General features: G+C 47.2%; 1 protein-coding gene and 1 long non-coding RNA gene across 2 annotated transcripts in view; one reads left to right on the top strand and one right to left on the bottom strand.

Annotated features, from left to right (window-relative positions):
* LOC125943110 (uncharacterized) overlaps positions 1–19055 on the top strand; it is a 492224-nt gene that overhangs the window by 156886 nt on the left and 316283 nt on the right. The gene's annotated exons all lie outside the window — the stretch shown is intronic.
* LOC125943115 (uncharacterized) lies at positions 8922–13906 on the bottom strand. The gene is made up of 3 exons (XR_007465569.1): positions 10743–13906; positions 9811–10027; positions 8922–9768 (listed from the first exon to the last, which is right to left on the bottom strand). It is a non-coding gene; the product is annotated as an uncharacterized LOC125943115 (long non-coding RNA).

Below are 19055 nucleotides of genomic sequence, written 5' to 3'. Positions count from 1 at the left end.
GCGTCACCTATACCACCACTGGACGTTGCTGATTATGCCAGCTGCCTCGGGAATGCAATGAGAGACGTGTCTCCTATTCTGCCGCGTCAACACTCACGCCCATCTTTCAGCAGTCGTGCTCTCTGCGATTGTACACACGTATTCGTACGGCACGATGCAGTCAGACCACCACTGCAGTCACCTTACGACGGGCCCTTTAAAGTCGTCAAGCATTGCCCGAAGCATTTCGTCCTGCTTCTTAATGGACGCGAAGACAGTGTCTCCGTTGACCGCATAAAGCCAGCCTTCCTCGACACCGATGCCGTTCCTGAAGACGAAAGGCTATCCACAAACACCAGACGAATGTGCTTCACAACAGCAGAACCTACCAGCTGCTCATAGAGATCGCTCCTTTGCACACTGGCTACCTCACTAGAGGGGGGACCCTATGGCGAGCTGTGAGCATCTCAACGACGATGACGATGTTGCGCCTCGGCTGCTTCGCACGTTCGAGCTGAGCCGAAAGTAGAACGGCAACAAGACGGCAAGAACGGCGGCAAGAGCAACAGCGTCTGTGATAATGCATAAATAAATGTGGGCAACCAAACGCCATCACGTCTTCCCACAGATGCATACACCTGGCAGTGTCGTTATGATGCAAGTCCCAGCACACCACATCTGAAATAGAGCATGTTTAAGCATTTCCGCACGTTGAGGCACTTGGCGCGTTCTAATGCAATTTCAATTATATGAACACTCCGTGTGATCTTTCGCTGTCGTCAATAATTACTCAAGAAAGTCACATTTTTTCAATCTTTATGCATTTTCTGAAGAGCATTACTCATATAAACGATGCTTTTCTTTGCGTCACAATTTGAATGCCAGGTGGCAAAATTTGTCTAGGCGTGTTACTGTTCCAATCACACAGACTGGTGCACAGAAGCAGCTGTATTTCAAGACCTCAACAGCTTTGCTTGCTGGAACGAAGTGTAAAACACCTATGCAGACCCTGCCAGCTAGTGCCATCTGTTTTGCCACACGTAGTAGCCATGGCAGTATCTGTCGGTGCAGGGTTTCTGCAGTGAAGCACCACGTCCTTCACATTGTGCAAACATGCCTCTGTGTGTTGTCAGAATGCCTGCGAGGGAGCTCCTGTGAAATGCTATTCGCACTGAAGCAAAGAGGGCCCACATGCACGCCAAGACCACAATATGGTCCAGACGCAGAAACGTGCTGCTGTGTGTGCAGCGTATGCTGCAGCAACAGGAGGCAGAGGCTAAGTGACAACTGAAACAAAACGCTGCAGTTCAAAAGTGTGAAACGAAATCACATTGGGCCCACCATGAGCATGTCGCAGTATACAGGAACACAAGGCCGAAGCAAGGCGACAACACCAACAAGAACCTGTAGTTCTAGCCGATGCTACTTATGGTCATAGAGTTCTTTCTGTCCATGTGTCTGCGCAGGTCACGCCATGCATGTTTACTTAGCCAGCTTATGTTTACTGCAATTCATACTGCCACTGAAGCTACAAGCTTTACTTCGTGTAATATTTCAATGTGTTGCTATCATATTTATTGTTTTCCCCTTATGGCAAAATTGTGATTTTTTAAGTAAATCAATAAAATTGTACAACGGCCAGATTCAGTTTCAGTGTCAAAAACTTATATTTTTGCTAGCTTTTATGATGCTTCCGCTCATATTTCAAACATCAATTATTGCAGGGGTCTCCTTTACATAACTGAAACTAGGCATCTGACGCAGTCCAGTTTTCTTGCAGTTGGCCTTTAGTGTATGCTGATGATACAGCCCTAGTTTCATTCTTATCATTGCAAAACATATCTGGCAAACTTCTAAAATCATGCTCGAATACAGTACCCTGGCCCTGTGCCGGGCAATATTAGGGGCGTAGCTCCTCTTAGTCTAACCTTGTCACGTCTCCGTTGTCCGGCGTACCTCCCGGCAGTAAATGGCAGTATCTCCCGTATAATGCAATAGATGGCACTGTCTCATAGAAGTACATACAAACTGCAGTTCAGGGACGATATTCTAGATGGCGCTGTACACAATCTGTGGCGCCATCACCATTTCTCGTCTCATTTCCTAGATGGCGTTGGTCCAATAGAATTGTGTGCAATATGGCGCTTGTGTGAATCGACACTAGATGGCGCTGGAAGTGCCGCTGCTCTCCGATTGGCTGCTGCGCGGGATGCGCGGGGAGCGAGTGCCTCTCTCATTTCTTGGATCGTCGCCGTACGTGTCGGATCGTTGGTGGAGCATGGACGATGCGCAGCAGCGGGCGCGGATGGCCGCTGCGGCTCGTGCTTGTCAGCAGGATCCCGCGGGACGTAAAGATCTTCGTGGACACCGCGTGCAAAGACTTTGACGCCAAATACGCAAACAGACCGTTCGTGCTCATGGGTGACTTTAATGTCGACATATCGGACCGCTCCACCAACGATTGGCTCGTTCAGCACATGGCCATCAGATACTCGCTCAGGTGCATCTCCCTAGACCACCTTGCACCTACTACCGTGCGGGGGTCGTGCATAGACATCGTGTTTGCTAACATTCCCCTTAAACCGGTACTCGAACCCCTAGATGTGCACTTCTCCGACCACAAGTGCGTAATATATAAAGGTAACTTGAAATCTCAATAAAAGTTTTCTTCACCGTACCTCACGTGTTTGCATGATGATCTTATCTGGCGAACTTCTCGGAGGATTAACAGTATCACCCATAACCTCCGTAGCTTCGCCCACCTCACCATCATTCACCTCGTGGAAATGCTTTGATTTTTTTTTCCTTGTGTTCTGCTTTGTTATTTCATTGCTTGGGTCAACGCAGTGCAATATTGGGACTTGTATTTTTTCAGTTAATAGTTGTTCACTAAAGGTATGACTGTTGTGTTTACATGTAGCGCAACCTTTTTACAGTAGCGCAACAACTTTACAGTAGCGCAGAACAACTTTTACAGTAGCGCAACCTTTTTAGGTTGCGGGTTGGCAACCTCTCCACGATAGATCTGGGGTAGCCAACCTTGTGCGCGACGGGCGTAGGTTATATAAGGCTCTGACCGAAAATAAGGGCTCTCTTTTGTTGTTCGACATTACGACAGTTTCGGGTTCGCCTTCGTCCGGTGTCTTCTTCTTTCGCGCCATTTTGCATTGGCGCAGAATGCAGCATAAATGGCGACGAGGTAAAACCATTAGTTCTTCAAGATGCACGCCTGCACTCATCGCCCAGAAGCTTCGTCAAGCTCAAGGATGCGAGCTCAAGTTGCATCGCCCCATCCAGCAGTCTCCGTCGTTCGCGACGCCACTCCGGCAAGTTAGGCATCACAGCGCTGCCAGTGTCGCCCGCCACTCTTTTCACTCCTGCACCTCACTCTACGCCAGTAAGCCATGGCTGCCTTATTCAACTGCAACCCGCTGCCTCCTCCGTTTCTTGCTATGCCGGGTCCTGCATAAGTACCGTGGAGACAATGGAAGCTTGCGTTTCTCAACTACTTAGAGGCTATCGGGGGTGAGGACCTCATGCAGCGACGCAGAAAAGCTATCCTACTGAATGCACTAGACTTGGAGGGGCAGCGAATATATTACAGTTTAGCGTCACTTACCGCGTCCGAGCTCATCAACGTACATATACAGACTGAGCCCGACTCGAATGTTTTCGACGGGGCACTTTCATTGCTTGACAAGCATTTCGCAAGAAGCGTAAACGAGTTGATGGAGCGACACAGCTTTCGACAGCATCGTCAGCTGCTGGGTGAGCCCTTCGAAGCTTATACCGCTGCACTGCACGAGCTAGCCCCAATCTGTGATTTCGGTGATCAAACGAAGAAAGCCGTACGAGATCAGCTACTTGAAGGTGCGGCATCGCAACAAATACTGCTTTTTGAGGGAATGAGCCTTACGCTGAGCCGCACTGTGGAGCTTGGTAAGAACATCGAACAGACTCGGCATGAACTTGAGGAACTGTCAGCTGATTCGGTGGTGCAAAGAATAGTTGACAAGCCTGAACGTAGGAGTGCAAGTGGATTTTCGGTGTGCTACCATTGCGGGTCAGCCGAGCATCGAGCGAATGCTAGAGAATGCCGTGGTATGAAGGTGAAATGCCGGAACTGCGACAAAGTTGGACACTTTGCGTCTGTGTGCAGTTCAAGACGCCCGGGTGAGTCTCAGGGCAACCGGGAAAGCAAGAACACGCCTGAAGCGATGAATGCCATCTCTGTTCTCAACCTCAGCACTGAAGGTATGTGAGAAAAAAGAATTCACATCGATGTGAATGTTAATAATACTACTCTAAGCCTCCTCATCGAAACGGGGTCATCTGTCTCCCTGCTTATTGAAGCAAGCTTTCAAGAACATTTCTCCGGCTGTCCACTTACGGATGCTTAGGTGAGGCCGGTGGACTACTCAAAGCAACGGATTGCAGTCAAGGGTTGCTTTCTGGTTAATGTAGCCTACAAGCAGGTTCAAACCTGTGTTCTTTTTCACGTCGTGGAGCGTTGTACATCGCTTTTGGGACTGGATGCCATAGAGAATCTCCAACTTTGCAATGAAGGGGATACGCTGTCATGTCTACAAACAGATTCACAGCCTTCATTGCTGCTGCCAGTCCACCTGCATGGTGAGTTTTCGCAACTGTTCTCCGGTAAACTTGGCCAGGTCAAGGATTTTGTGTACAAAGTCAAAGTTCGTCCCTCGGTGAAGCCTGTAGCTGCCAAGCTACGACGGTTGCCGCTTGCTCTGTGTGAACGCGTGTCTGCAGAGTTGCGCCAACTGGAACTGTCGGGCATCATAGAACGAGTCGATGCGGCCGAATGGGTATCGGCGATTGTTGTTGTGCAGAAACTCAATGGGATGATACACCTCTGCCTTGACCTCCGAGAGGTGAACAAGGCCATCATATTGGATGGGTTCGCCCTCCCCCACACTGAGGAACTGCTGCACCACCTGGTAGGTGCAACTAGATTTTCAAAACTGGATTTGAAAGCTGCGTATCATCAGCTGGAACTGACAAGTGAAAGTCGTGAACTAACAACATTTGTGACTCACGAAGGCCTTTTCAGATTTAGAAGTGTATGTTTTGGTCTTGCATCTGCACCTGCAGCTTTCAGAAGTTGATGTCATCCATACTGAAAGGGTGCCAAGGGGTACTGTGTTACACAGATGATGTGGTAGTATATGAGGAAAAACTGGAAGTGAACACGATGAGAACTTGCGAGAAGTTATGAAACGGATTTCCAATGCAGGTCTCTCACTGAATGAAAAATATGTTTTTGATGTGGACGAAATATCCTTTTTGGGCCATGTACTGAGTAGTGAGGGCATCGCACCCATGCACTCAAAGGTTGAAGCAGTCACCCAGGTAGCAGTGCAAAAGATGCGCCAGCGTTACGATCGTTTTTGGGACTTGCAGGATATTATGCCCGTTTCGTGCCACACTATGTGGACGTTGTAAAACCTTTCAGGAAACTCTTGTGCAAACAGCAAGCGTTCGTCTGGGACGAAGCCGCACAGCACGGCTTTAATGCAGTCAAAGCAGTGTTATCGTCATGCAGCGTGATCCACATGTTCGATCCAGAACTGCCGGTGGTTGTGACTATGGACGCCTCCGACACAAGACTGGGTGCTGTACTGCAGCAGCAAGCAGGGAAAGAGCTGCAAACAGTAGCTTTAGCATCCCGGTCATTGACGTCTGCCGATCGCAGGTATTCTGCGAGGGAAAAAGAGGCCCTCGCGTGTCTCATCACGTGTGAAAACTGGCACGTCTACTTGTGGGGCCGGCGATTCCTTCTCCGAACTGATCATCAAGCGCTGGTGACATTGCTGTCGTTTGGAGGTGCTGGTAGAAGGCCGCTACGAATTGCAAGATAGTCTGCCAGAATTTTGTATTATAACTTTGACATTGTGTACCAAAAAAGGAAGTGATAACGTAGTGGCTGATGCCTTATGCAGGCTAGCTGTTACATCTGCAGCTGAGCCCGAGTTGGACGAAGAAGTGGTGTCCGTGGAACTGTCTTGTATCACCAAAGGGCAGCTTCAAGAAGCTCCAGCTGAGAGTGAAACCTTACAGACTGTGATTAAATACATTGCTTCTGGATGGCCCGTCAAAAAGTTTTTAGGCCCAGAAGTAAGGCCCTACCATGAGGTGAAGGAGGAACTCTCAGTGATAGACAACATTGTGTTCAGAGGGGACAGAATTGTTGTGCCTGAAACCTTGACATCCGAGTTGGTGGTGTTCGCGAATGACACGCATCCAGGCATCACAAGAACGAAGCAAACACTTCGAGAGAATTTCTGGTGGCCACGAATGGATACGGAGGTGAAAAACGCAGTCAGAAGTTGCCACGTTTGCCAAGCAGCTGACAAGTCGGCAAAACCAACTAATGCACCCCTGCATGCCTATTGTGTTGCTAGAGCTGCCATGGCATAAGCTCGCCATTGATATTGTAGGCACCCTCAACTTGCAGCAGGCAAGTCCGAAGTTTGTAATAACTCTCATAGACTACCATCCTAAGTGGCCGGAAGTTTACTTCACAAATACAGTGACGTCTGAAGTTGTCATCAACTCTTTAGCGGATGTTTTCAGCCGTGAAGGCTGCCCGGAGGAAATAATTTCTGACAATGGACCCCAGTTTAAATCCCAGGTACTTGAAAATTTCCTGAAGGAGAGGGGAATCAAGCATGGTGTCTCGTCCGTATATTACCCCGAAGCCAACGGCTTGATGTAGAGATTCAACAGAAGTCTGAAGGACTTCATTCAACTCTGTTTTGGAAGGCAGATGTATCCAGTCTACTGTAGTGGAATATCTGGCCGTGTACTGAGCAACGCCGCATTATACTACAGGAGTTTCCCCGTCTGTGTTACTTCACCATCGCCAGCCTAGGACTCGCCTCGACATTGTGGGCCTGCCGTCCAAGAAGTTCTTCCAAAAGTCTGCATTGGCCATGCGCTGGCTGCGTGCCCGTGTTCAGGCAAAGCAGATGTCAATGAAGACTTGCACAGACGAGAGACAAGCGGCGAAGGCTCCGAAGTTCCGGGAAGGAGATTATGTAAGAGTTCGTACCCAAGCAGCTGCGGGAAAGGCGGGGCTGTCCTACTCCAAGCCCCGACGAATAGTCAAGCCGCTAGGTCCAAGCTCTTTCCGCTTGGAGGATGGGCGTACATGGAATGCTGTGGGTTGGTGTCTGTTCCAGAGCAGTGTCAGACCGGGAGGAACCAGCAGTCGCCGAGCGTTCTGCCCACTGAGGAAGACCCCGACCCGTGTGGTGCGGACGACTCGCAACTGCCTCTGCAGGCAACCATGCCTCCGAGATCCACCGCATTATTCTTCAAGTTCGTGTCAACTCCCTAACAGTCCCTCAGTGGTAACGTCAAGAGGAGCCTCGACTAGGGACCGACGTCTTCCGTCACGGTTCCGGGGCTTCTATTTGCGACTTCATTTTTTTTGCGAAGGGGTTGATGTTGTGTTTAGCCTTTTAAGGTTGCAGGTTGGCAACCTCTCCACGACAAATCTGAAGTAGTCAACCTTGTGCGCGACGGGCGTAGGTTTATAAGGCCCTGACCGAAAATAAAGGCTCTTTTTTGTTGTTCGCCGTTACGACAGTTTCGGGCTCGCCTTCGCCCGGTGTCTTCTTTCATGCCATTTTGCATTGGCACGGAATAGAACAATGATGACACTAAATAACTTTTATTTTAGGGATTTATATTTCTATTTGTGGTATCCCTTGTTAGCAGTACAGTTTCAATGTAATCTACGTGCCTAAATCTGTGAAAAAATATTTAGCAATTTTTTGTAACACATGATATTCTGTTAAAAAGTGCTTGCTTCTCACGCCAACAGTCATAGCTTATAAACAAATTGCTTTATCCCATATTGCCTTGGCATATAGGTATGTACTCCACTGTGATATGCACTGAACTAAAATAAAATGTGTTTTAAGTGTGGGCTATTTACGTATTTCTTGATGAAAATAATAAATTTTAAAAAGAATTTACTGCACTCGTCTTCCGATGAACGCAAACAACTTCAATGAAGCAGTTTCCTCATGTTTACATTATCCACGCTTTCGCACAACTGAGTGTAATTTATATCAATCTTTATTTCATCTCCACAGAAGAAAAGGTATAGCCATGTAAAAACTGCTTACGAACAACTTGGCAAAGCCCATGAAGTGGTAAGAGCACAGAAAATAGACGAAGGTGCCCACAGCAACTGCTACTCTCACACATATGGCAAACATAAAGGAGGGAGAAAAAAGCACATAACAGGAGAACAAACGCAAAGCATGTGTACAAAAATCTGCAGTTACAAATGTGAAAGAAACAGAGTGGCGGTCTTATTATCGGATTGCAATACAAAAGGAAGAGAGCAGCAGCTGCTGCATTTCGATGGGGGTGGAATGCAAGAACACCTGTGTACAGTGCATGTGCACTTTTAAGAACTTCAGGTGGTCAAAATTATTCTAGAGTCCCTTACTACGACATGCCTCATAATGAAATAGTGGCTTCGGCATGTTAAACCCTAGAATTAAGAAAGAAGGAAGAGCGCAATACACCGTTTTCTTGTGCTGTCATAACAAAGTACCTATACTACGTGAGGGCCAGTCGTACATAAACTGTGTGACAAACATGTCGGGTAGGAAAAAGGCAGTGTATCAAGTTCACTTCATTTTCTAGGTGCAAACAACTATACATGACCTGATTGGGTAGATAAAATGTACAGCAATAGGCCAATAAAAGAATGAAAAAGACTGAGGGGTCGCATAAAAGAAACTTGTGCATAAACTTGCACAAATGACAAATGCCAGGGTTACTAGAAACAGCATAAAAAGAAAGAACATGGTATAAGTCGTTTCACGACTTATACCAGCAAAAAGTAAAACCTCACCGTCCCATGTGGCGACGGTGAGGTTTTACTCGGACGCGTTAAGCCCTGCAGGACCAAATAAAAGTTGGACCATAGCATCTATCAGTAGGATATCCCGGCAAGCCCTAAAGATGAAAGCAGCCAGGCGGTCTGCATCCAAGAAACACAAAATGGAGCAACCGCAGCCGAGGTCGAGCTGTTGGCAGAAATAAAACCAGCTGACCTGCAACCTGCTGTCCCGCAACTGGCTTCTCCGCAACTGGCTTCCCCATTACAGGCTGCCCCGTTGCAGGCTACTCGGCAACACCCAGCTCCTGCGCAATGCTGAATGCACACAAAGAGGGCAGCCGTTGAAGAAGAGCTTAGCAACCTCCTTAGAAGTGTTGAAGAAGACAACAAACAAAAGAGGAGGGAGCACCTGCTCAAGATGAAGTTCATGAGATCTGAGCATGCACTTCATATGAAGCATGCAATACAAATGCATGAGCTTGAATGTACAAGCAAGAAGGCAAAGCTCGAGCTTCTCATGCTGAAAATAACCGCAGTGAGAAAAGTCAGTAAGTAAAATGGCACAATTTTTTAAATTTTCTATATGCATGCCCTGTTTTGCTCTGCCACATTTTAGGGAAAATATTGCTGAATAATCCGTGCTTGAGTTCTGAACCCACTCGCCGAGTCAAAGGGCTGTGCTCCTTGAGCTTGTGAAGCTGGGGAGGGCTGCTGAACATTGGGGAAGCAGTTCATCACTTGGATGGTTCCGGCCAAAGTTGTGCAGAGCTGCACATGCCGTGATGACAATGACAGAAGTCGTTTCTATTTGTAGCTTCATATCAAGACATGGGAATCGTATTTTCCAGATGCCGAAAGCCCCTTCGACGGTGTTCCTCGTCCGGATTTGGGACTTGTTGTACCTGAATGTATTATTGTATATTATTGTGACCAGCCATACACACCTGGACTCCAGGCTGTCCTTGCCTCCAGGATCTTTTAGCGGCGCCATAAGGTATGGCCGGCAAGCATGCCCCATGTCGCCGAGGAGTACGCCAGGTACATCCCCTTTCCTCATAACATACTCTTAACATTGCTGTTGTCGAAAATCCTGCGGTCATGTGCGGAGCCCAGCCAGCTTGCAACTAAATCCAAAAATTGAAGTTCAGGTCCTGTGATTGCCTGTAAACATGCCAAGAAAGAATGAACATGAATTTTTTGCAGCTGCTGTTACCTGCAGATTTTTCAAGCTGTTTATATGCAGTCTACTAGCAATGTCCATATTATAATAGCGGTCAAGGGCCTATTAAATGTTGTATTTGAACGTTAGCGGATGAAAATAATTTTCTATTGGAGAAAAAAAGAGAAGCAGAGATTGAGCATTATGCAGCTCGCGACCGGATGCATCCGCGACGTCACGCACTTTTCTTGTATTCCCTGCTGCATTTATTACCATTGAAATGAGAGGCTGAGGCAGGTTAAAAAGCAAGAGTATGGTAACCACTCTACTGTACAGCAAATGCCAGCGCTGCAGCGGTAGCAACTGTATTGGCGGTACGGCTGTCAGGTAGGATCTTGTTTTTAGCGCACGTCTGGTTGCGCAAACAGCGAAAGATAGAAAGAACTGACAGAGACACGTATTTAACGCAACTCTGAGTGAACAGGAAAAAACAAATAAAGCAAGACAAATGTTCTCGCCTTTGCTTCATCGTCTTTTTTTCCCCCCCTTTTTAATCAACCAGTGTTGCAGGGAAACAAGACAAGATCATGCCACAAAAGCTCGCCCAATCCACCAAGCTTCTAATAACTAAGCTATTTGAAGGAGTGCCTCCTTCTGCTGCATAAAAGTGCAGTTTCTTTCACGTCTCTGTACGGTTATGTACATAATATCACTTACCTGCATCGTGGATGAGAAATATCCCTTCTTGTTGTGGAATACTTTGGCGGCGTCTCTGCCTGAACTTTTGATACACACGTGGGTGCAATCAATGCAACCAGTCACCCTGGGAAACTTCGCCTTGGTGTAAAACTGGTGCATGACTTCACGCATTTTCCCAGCGTTGGGGAACTTAACAAGCGCAGGGAACAATGTTGCGGCAATCATTGTCGACACCCGCGTGACAACACGGGAAACAGTTGGCTGCGACACGTAAACTAGGTCGCCTGAGACAACCTGAAAAGTTCCCACACCGTAAAAACTAAGTGTCACGAGCAGTTGCAACAGTGGCAGCACTGGGCAACCACGTCCATCTGTGTTCTGGTGCAGTGGCAACATGGTCAGCAGTTCGAGCACAGTAGCCTTTGAGAAGCGGTACCTCACTAAAAACTCCTGGTTATTGTAAAACTCCATGGGATTCTGGCGATTGCCAAGGTTCCGCTGCCATGGCTGCACAAAACTACGCTTTGTTGTCCATTTCTTTTGCACGGTTGACAAAATCGACGAACTCGCTTAAGCTGTCGTCGTAGCACGCCACCATGTTGGATGGGATGAGGAGCTGTTCAGCTACCTCAGATGCTGCCTTAAGGAGGCTCCCTCTTCGTGACCTTAAGTTGGGCGAAAGGGAGCCGCTGAGTGCTAGGTCTATTTCTGAAATGCGGTAAGGAGCCGATAAGGTAAGGAACACTAAAGAGAAGGGTTCGGTTGGTTTGTGAATACAGCGGGTCAGTGTCTGATCGAAGAAAATGGGACCAATTATTCCACCGTCGTAAATTCCATGCCACACATTGAATGACCACTGGTACTGGTGCCGAGTGCGCTTTACCCAGTGTGGATTGGAGTCATTCCAATGTTGTGCATTATGCAGATTTACATGGCCGTTTCTGCAAAAATTGGCTTTATCTGTCCAGATGATGTCGCTAAGAAAGTTTGGTGATTAATTGGATTTTGTGAGGAACCAATTCGAAAAATCTAGACGATTCTGGCAAGTCCCTCTCTTCCAAGCATTTGTGCAGGTTAAGGTGGTACGGGTGAAAGGCCGAGTCATTTAATATCCTCCAAACTGACGACTCAGAATTGGTGCCTCAGCGGCCACGTCTCACACGCTAGCTTGAGGGTTTGAGGCCATAAATGCCAGAACACCCATGCATAGGTTAGGACTTAAAGATGGAGTCCTCAGCCACTGTTTCTTGAAGCTGCCGGTTTCTCGCAGGTTTTCATAATTTCTAATCATTGTCAATGAGTTGGGTCTACCGCCACACTTCCATGAGTGATAAATCTTTGCGGCCTTTCTTGTGTTGCCATTTGCAGCTCCCAAGGCAAGTATCATGTTTGCCTTCTGCTCATTAGAATAAGACATGGCGACTGGGGCGATACAACACGTACCTTTAAACCTTTACGCTGATTTCATCGATCAGCTACTGCGGTGACAGGTTCTGCAGAGAAAAAAAAAAGCCACCCATGCACACTATCTACGCTAAGGCAACAGCCTATCGCAGCTTGTTTCCAACTAACACCAAATGCGACGTGTTTCTTCGGCTGGGGCGCGCATGGCAGATAAAGTACAAACTCAGTTACGATTTCTTCTTTCTTTCATTAGTTTATTTCATTCTGGCTAACTCAGAGGAAGCTTGTTCAAGGGCGCTGCTTTATTATGCGGGTTGGAGTGCTGTCACGTGGCATTTTTAATATTTCGTGGGGTTTCTTTATCACTCGGAAAAAATGAGTACGCAATTAGTATGTCGCCGAAAATACCAGTTAGATGGCTCACGTGGTTGCCTACAAACGCCTCATTGAGTCTTTAAGAATTATGACAGTACTTCTCGAGTTAAATAAATAATTACAATTACATGATAAAACGTCATTAACGAAAGAATTATTAGTGGCTACTCCAGTGTACTGGGAACACTATGTACTTGGTTTGCTTCGCGTAACACCGTTTCTCTTTAAAATCGTGCTGCGTGATAGCTGGGACACCCTGCATAATGGATAAAAATTAGACAAAGGATTAGAACAGGGATACAAGAAAGATGATAGGAGAGTCAGGTGCTTGTCTCAGCCAGATGAACGGAGTTGGACCCCACCATTGTTGGCATAAACTATCCAACTGGCATTAAAGACAAGCCTGCCAGAATGATAGCAAATCATTACGAGGGGTGTTAAAAGAAAAATTTGGCAGAGACACTTAAGGGTGCTTACGTGTAGGAATGCGAAAGCATTATAGTTCCTTTGGTGAAATGTTTTCAAATGATTGTGTTCAACATACAATAAAGTTCTTTCTGCTGATTCGGTGTGCGTTTGCACATACATTGGCCCCCTACTGGCTCATTTTATACACTCATGACATGGCGTTGACAGTCCATCACAGTAGACACAGCACCGATGAAATTCAGAGCAACTGACGTGCCGGAGGCAGGGCGCTCATTCCCCCCTATACACTCATGACATGGTGCCACCTACTCCCCACTCACTGCACCGTCACGTGCCACACCTTTCGTCAGCCAGATGGCTGCGACATGATGTATGCAATGATGCACGCACTAGGTACACCTTTAGTCAGCCAGAACCATGCAGCCACCGTGGCATTGGAGAAGTGTGCTCGTCTCACATCCTGGAGGCCCGGCTTTGATTCCCACCCAGACCAAAATGTACCAAATTTTATTTTCGAGGCCATTAATTTACTTTGTTAACAGGAACCTCCCTGAAAAATTTGACGTCAATCCGAGCATTTTTTTACGTGTTCTGACTCTTTGCATCGTCGGCCATTTGTGGTCGCCGTTAACGCCGCCAAATTTTTGAAAAATGGGGCATATAATGCTTACACATTAAATGAGGTATAAAACTAGTGATCAACATAAGGGAAATGATTCAGAAAGCAACAGGTAAATGGAGGATGTTAAATTTATGATGCACACAAGTTGTATAAATAGGGCCCTCTATATGAGGTTCTTTAGTAAGGCCGGAGAACCAGCTGCTGAGAGTTCATCTCCTAGAGACGTGATCAATGAGAGGACAGGTACTGAAATAAGTTTCGTCGTGGCATGGTTGGACACAAACGCGTGTGTTGGTGGGGATGAATGCGAAAGAATGTAGGGGAGTGGCCATTGCCAGCCATGAGGTGCACATTTTCCGAATTTTTCGTCGATGCATCTTATAGAACGACTTATGTTTTTTTTTTTCCGGATAAACTACCGTCAAAATCGTATTGGATGCTATGGCCAAGCAAAGCACACTGGGTTGACCTCCTCTGTCAGTTCCTACGGGTTGTGTGCACGCAATAGGGGTACCAGGTTTTTGTGATTGAGTCGCCGAGTGCCGTGCGAGAAGGACGGAGCAGCAACGCAAGCGGCAGCAGGCCGACCGTGAGTCGGCCGACCCTGAAGTCGTCGGATCTGAAGATCACTTTCAAGATACGGCTTATGCCGCTGTGCAAACGACACAGTTGCTACCAGAGTACAAGCCAACCCCGTCACTCCCGCGCTGCCTTCCTGTTTTCCTCCTTTGTGTGCGATTCAGCTCACCGTCGCACGCTTTTACTCACACATACAGCATACAGTACGCGAGGACGATGTTATCGCCCTTGGACTTCATACGGAAAATCGCGGTGGCCTCGACGGCAGAAATGCACCTCGAGTGTCCATAGCATTGCTATCGCAATTATATACGAATGGCACTCACACGCTTGCATGTGACCCGTGTTCACGAAGTGAATCGTCACTGTAATTTTTTTTTAAATCTCTTACCGAATGAACAGGTGCATTTTATACACCAGTGCAACTTATATAAGTTTTTTTACGGCAAAACAGCCGTTTTGAGGGACGTGCGACTTATACAAAGGTGTGATTTATAGACCGGAAGATACGATGAGTAGTTTGCGTGGGGAAAACCAGGGAGGTATTTTGTAAACACTTTGAATCCATTTAAATAATGATGTATAGGGGCCCTGTATTTGCCAATATCCATGCCACTGAGCTTGAGAAGTTTAGTAAAATCTTTGCCCTAATGGATTTTTTGGAGAAGCAGCGATCTCTCGAATTCTCGGAGGTCGATGCAACTGAGGTAACTTTGGCAAATTCATTCCCAGGGATGTCTCTGTGAGTGGTGAAATGGAAGAGGCAAGTACATAGTCTTAAGAAATTCTTGAGCATGTGAACATGTACACCTGTTGTAGTAGCCTACAATGATATCAACAGAGAGAGACAGTTGGAATATAAATGTGTCTTGTGGGCATAAAAGCAAGATAATAAAGTGTCAATGTGAAGATAGTAACCTTGTACAATAGGTGCTCGCTGCACTGATCTTATATATCCGTATGCACAAAATGGATACACCTGGTACACCTCTGTGAATAAAACCTCACTGCTGATAGGAGCTCAACATGGGTCTTGGTGTCTGTGCACATGCAACCATCAACGCACCAGTTGAGCAGCTACTCCAGTGAGTTTACTTCAGTTTGAGGAACTCTGATTGCAACAGTTCGATTTGGCAATCACGAGTGCCAGGATCTATTGAACATCGTCTCAAGTTGTTGCTCGTCCCTCATTGGGTGCGGCTGGATGACGGGAATAGGAATACAGCAGTAAAGCACGATGAAAGCGAACACAGTTTCGTCAATTTAGGACATAATTACAGAGTGTTACCAATGATGACATAATTATCGAGTGTTACCAATTAACGGTGTTTCCAATGATGAGCTGGGAACTTTCAAGTGTGTTGGGGCAAAGACCATGCTCCAAGATAACGCCTCACCGAACCTCTTTAAAACTTGTTCCACTTCATTCGTGATGCTTAAGCATGTCAATGAAGAGCTGCTCTATTTGGAATGTGTAGGCGTGCTGTGCCCAGTGAGAACCTCTGAATGGGCTGCTCCCATTGTAGCCATTCTAAAATGAACAGCCAGATTTGTATCTGACAGCTGGGCTGAAGACAGCGGCCCAGCTACGCTCTGGGATGATGAGGGGCAGAAGGAGCTGCAAGTCGGACAGGACGGGTGTAGTGTGGAGACGGCGGCAACCCAGTGAAAGCTGTTCTTCAGCTGCCAGGCCATGACCCCCGCTTTAAGCACCTGACCATGTGTGGACCTTTTTGCCTCCCGAGGTTAATTCTACTGCTGCTGACATCTTTTGTGTCTTGCCTTAGAGTCCTTCGGGACATCATGCCGACGTGTTTTGTGCCTGGCTGCACTAGCGGGTACAGAAAAAAACCTCGAGAACCGCCACTTCTCCCTGTCGTCCGACCCGCTGTTACTGCAGCAATCGGAAAGAGAAATTCCTCGCGCGGACAAATCTTTGGGGAATTCGTGCACGGTGTACGATGCTCACTTCCAAAGAAGCGACATCCTGAAGACATTTTAACATGTCATAAATGGAGAAATCATCGGAATTGACCGTGCTGTATGGGCATTGACGACTGATGCAGTTCCTTGTTTATTTCCAAACCTCCCTGTGTACTTGTCATGCAGGCGCAAAAGACGAAGGTCGTCAAGGAAACGAGTCCTTGTGCATCAACAGATTCCTTTGGTGATCTCTATTGGAGGGTCTTGGATGCCCTTGCAGAGAATGGTACAAACTTTGTTGGTTGTGAACAACACTGCAGTGAATTTACTGCAGAACCGATTCACTTTTACATTGTGACTCGCATGCATTTCTTTGTAACACAGCAGTCTCAAGACAATGACACTGCTATCAAAGCGCAGAAAGAAAGAAAGAAGGCCAAACTTGTGTGAAATGCCATATAGTTCTGGTCAGCTATTGACTTGCAAGTGCTCGTGATGAGTGTCTTTGTGATGATAAACAGACATTTTCCTTTTTGGAAGGTAAACGCCATATATTTGTGGACTGGTGTGTGCTCATGAGTTTTTTTTTTATCAATAAACTGATATCTTCCCGTTAATTTCTTCAAAATTAGCTTTTTTTTTCTGTCTGAATGCTCCTTAATTATACCCACTGACACGGAACAGAAACTTCGATGCTTAAAGAGGAGAACGTGCAGTGGTTAATGTCCTCTGAACTGAGCAATAATGAGTGGGCTTTTTCATAAGGGTTGTGCCTTACAGCAAAGACTTAGTTTCAACTTGCTTTAGGGCACGACAATCTGAGGTGCTTATCGCTGCACACAGTTCATGTGCAGAGCGTTGAAGATCCCCATGCAAAGACTCGCGAAAACAGCGGGGGCAGCGGGCCGCCTGCTGCCCGTAGGTAACACAAGGAGTTCGAAAACTGAAAAAGTATCTATAAACGTTGGGCTAGTTGGTGTACTTAGAGGCAGGACATTTAGATGAGTCGCAGCTTTTCCCGAGGCTTCGTTGATACACAACTCATGCAATCAAACTCCGATTTATGTTACTAGTATCTGAAAGAACAAAAACCTACGGAGCAATACGGTTCCTTAATCGACAAGCGCAATGTACACGCCAAGCACCACGTTTACACTACCTGCTGCTTTTACCGAGGCTCCGGAAAGACGTAGCTCATCCAGCTAGGCTCCAAGTTATATTCTTCGTATCTAAAAGACCAAATAGTTGCAGAGCAAGACTCAATCTTAATCTGAAGTCATCGTGTAAATGCTGTACACCGCGCTAAGCCATCACAACTACGCCATGCTCTAGCAGACGACTCTTGTACACTCAGCGCAAAGACAAATCGCAGCGCCGCGGTGGCAGGGACGGCAGCGCACCGCCTACTCCCTGTAGGCCATGCGAGGAGTTTGGAAACTGAAAAAGCGTGTACAGTCAAACCCGCATATATCGAACTCGCAAAAAAACTGCAATTAGTTTGATAGATCGAGTAATTCGATATAGAACATTTAAAGAATTTGACAATGTACAAAACGCACCTCATTAAAAAAGTGTTCTTTACTTCCTAAATACATGTCCGGCGGGCATATTAGCACGAGAAATAGTCGCCGACCTTGCATTGTTTAGCATTGTTTAGCATACACTTTTCAACATTGTCGAGTGACTTGGAAAAGCTGAGCCCACAGCTTTCTATGGACACGTAGTGGCAGCGAACAATGCTCAGTGCATGAAGTGCATTGGAACACGTGCGAGGGTCAGAACTGGTAGGGTCCTCGCAGTTACTGTCGCCGGCAAGATCACTAGCCAGATCCGCAATGATGTCTTCGTCAGCAAGCTCTCCAGTGGTCGCAACATGGTCGTCGATGATGAGGAAGTCTGCCGCTGCTGAGTTCCATCACAAACAGCACCCGGGAACTCAGACAGCTGGCTAAACAAATCATCACATCAAGTTCCTCAATTGGTTCATCGCAATTTTTTGGTGAGCTTGCGCCAGCCTCGCTGAACACACAGAGTCCACAATGACGGAAGCAATTCTGAATTGTTTCTTTTTTGATGTCATTCCATGATGCATTCAGCATCGTTATTGCACCAAGGAGGTCAATTTTCAACTCCCGGCCAGTGTGAAGGTTTAGCAAAAGCCGTTGCACAAGGCGCTTTCTATAGCCTGCCTTCAGTGCATGAATGACAGCTTGGTCTAAGGGCTGCAGCACCGAGGTTGTGTTCGGCGGCAGGAAACAAAGCTCGATTTTGCTGACGCTTACCTTACAATGATGCGCAGAGCAATTATCAACGAGCAAGCAGATTTTTCTGCCTTCGCTTACCAGGTCATCGTCCGTATTCTTTGGGCGCCGGTAGCACTTGGTCTCTTGTCCGCCTTAGCCCTAACGTCAGCCTTATTTTTCAGTATCGTACTCAGCGTACTTCTTGGGATGCTGTATGCTGCGGCGACATCGGACTTCTTTTCTCCGTGTTCAACTCTTCTGATGATTTCCAACTTTGCAGATATTGGCAGGTTCTGCCGTTTCAAGGCAGCCATCTCTTACGGAGCGGACGAGCGCTGCGTTCTGAGGGACGCGACTATGCACACAATCTTGCAACTTCACAAATGACAGAACACTGAAGCAATCGAGCGATCGCATGCAGGCGTACATGGCCGTGAGTGAGAGAAAGAGAGAGAGAGAGTAGTCGAACCACGTTTAGGGGCGAAGCTCCTCTAGCTGGGGCTCGGTCCCTCGCGCCGTGTATGCTATTTCTCATTGCTTCCGCTAGAGGTGCAGCTGTGCTATAATTCAAAGGGCGACCGCTAGATGGCGCGACACACCTGCACTCCCCGGCTCCCCTGCACACTCGGCGCGCGCGCTAGTTAGCGAACATCTCCACGCAGCTACTCATCATGAACACCCCAGAGGCAAAAGCAGCGGCGCGGCGGGCTCGCAACGCAGCAGCAGCTCGGGCTCGCCGCCAAGACCCTGCGGTGA

Source organism: Dermacentor silvarum, chromosome 2 (assembly GCF_013339745.2).
Source record: "Dermacentor silvarum isolate Dsil-2018 chromosome 2, BIME_Dsil_1.4, whole genome shotgun sequence".
NCBI lineage: Eukaryota > Metazoa > Arthropoda > Arachnida > Ixodida > Ixodidae > Dermacentor > Dermacentor silvarum.
The sequence above is the reverse complement of the archived record's forward strand: the minus strand, read 5'-3'. Positions and strand labels throughout refer to the sequence as shown.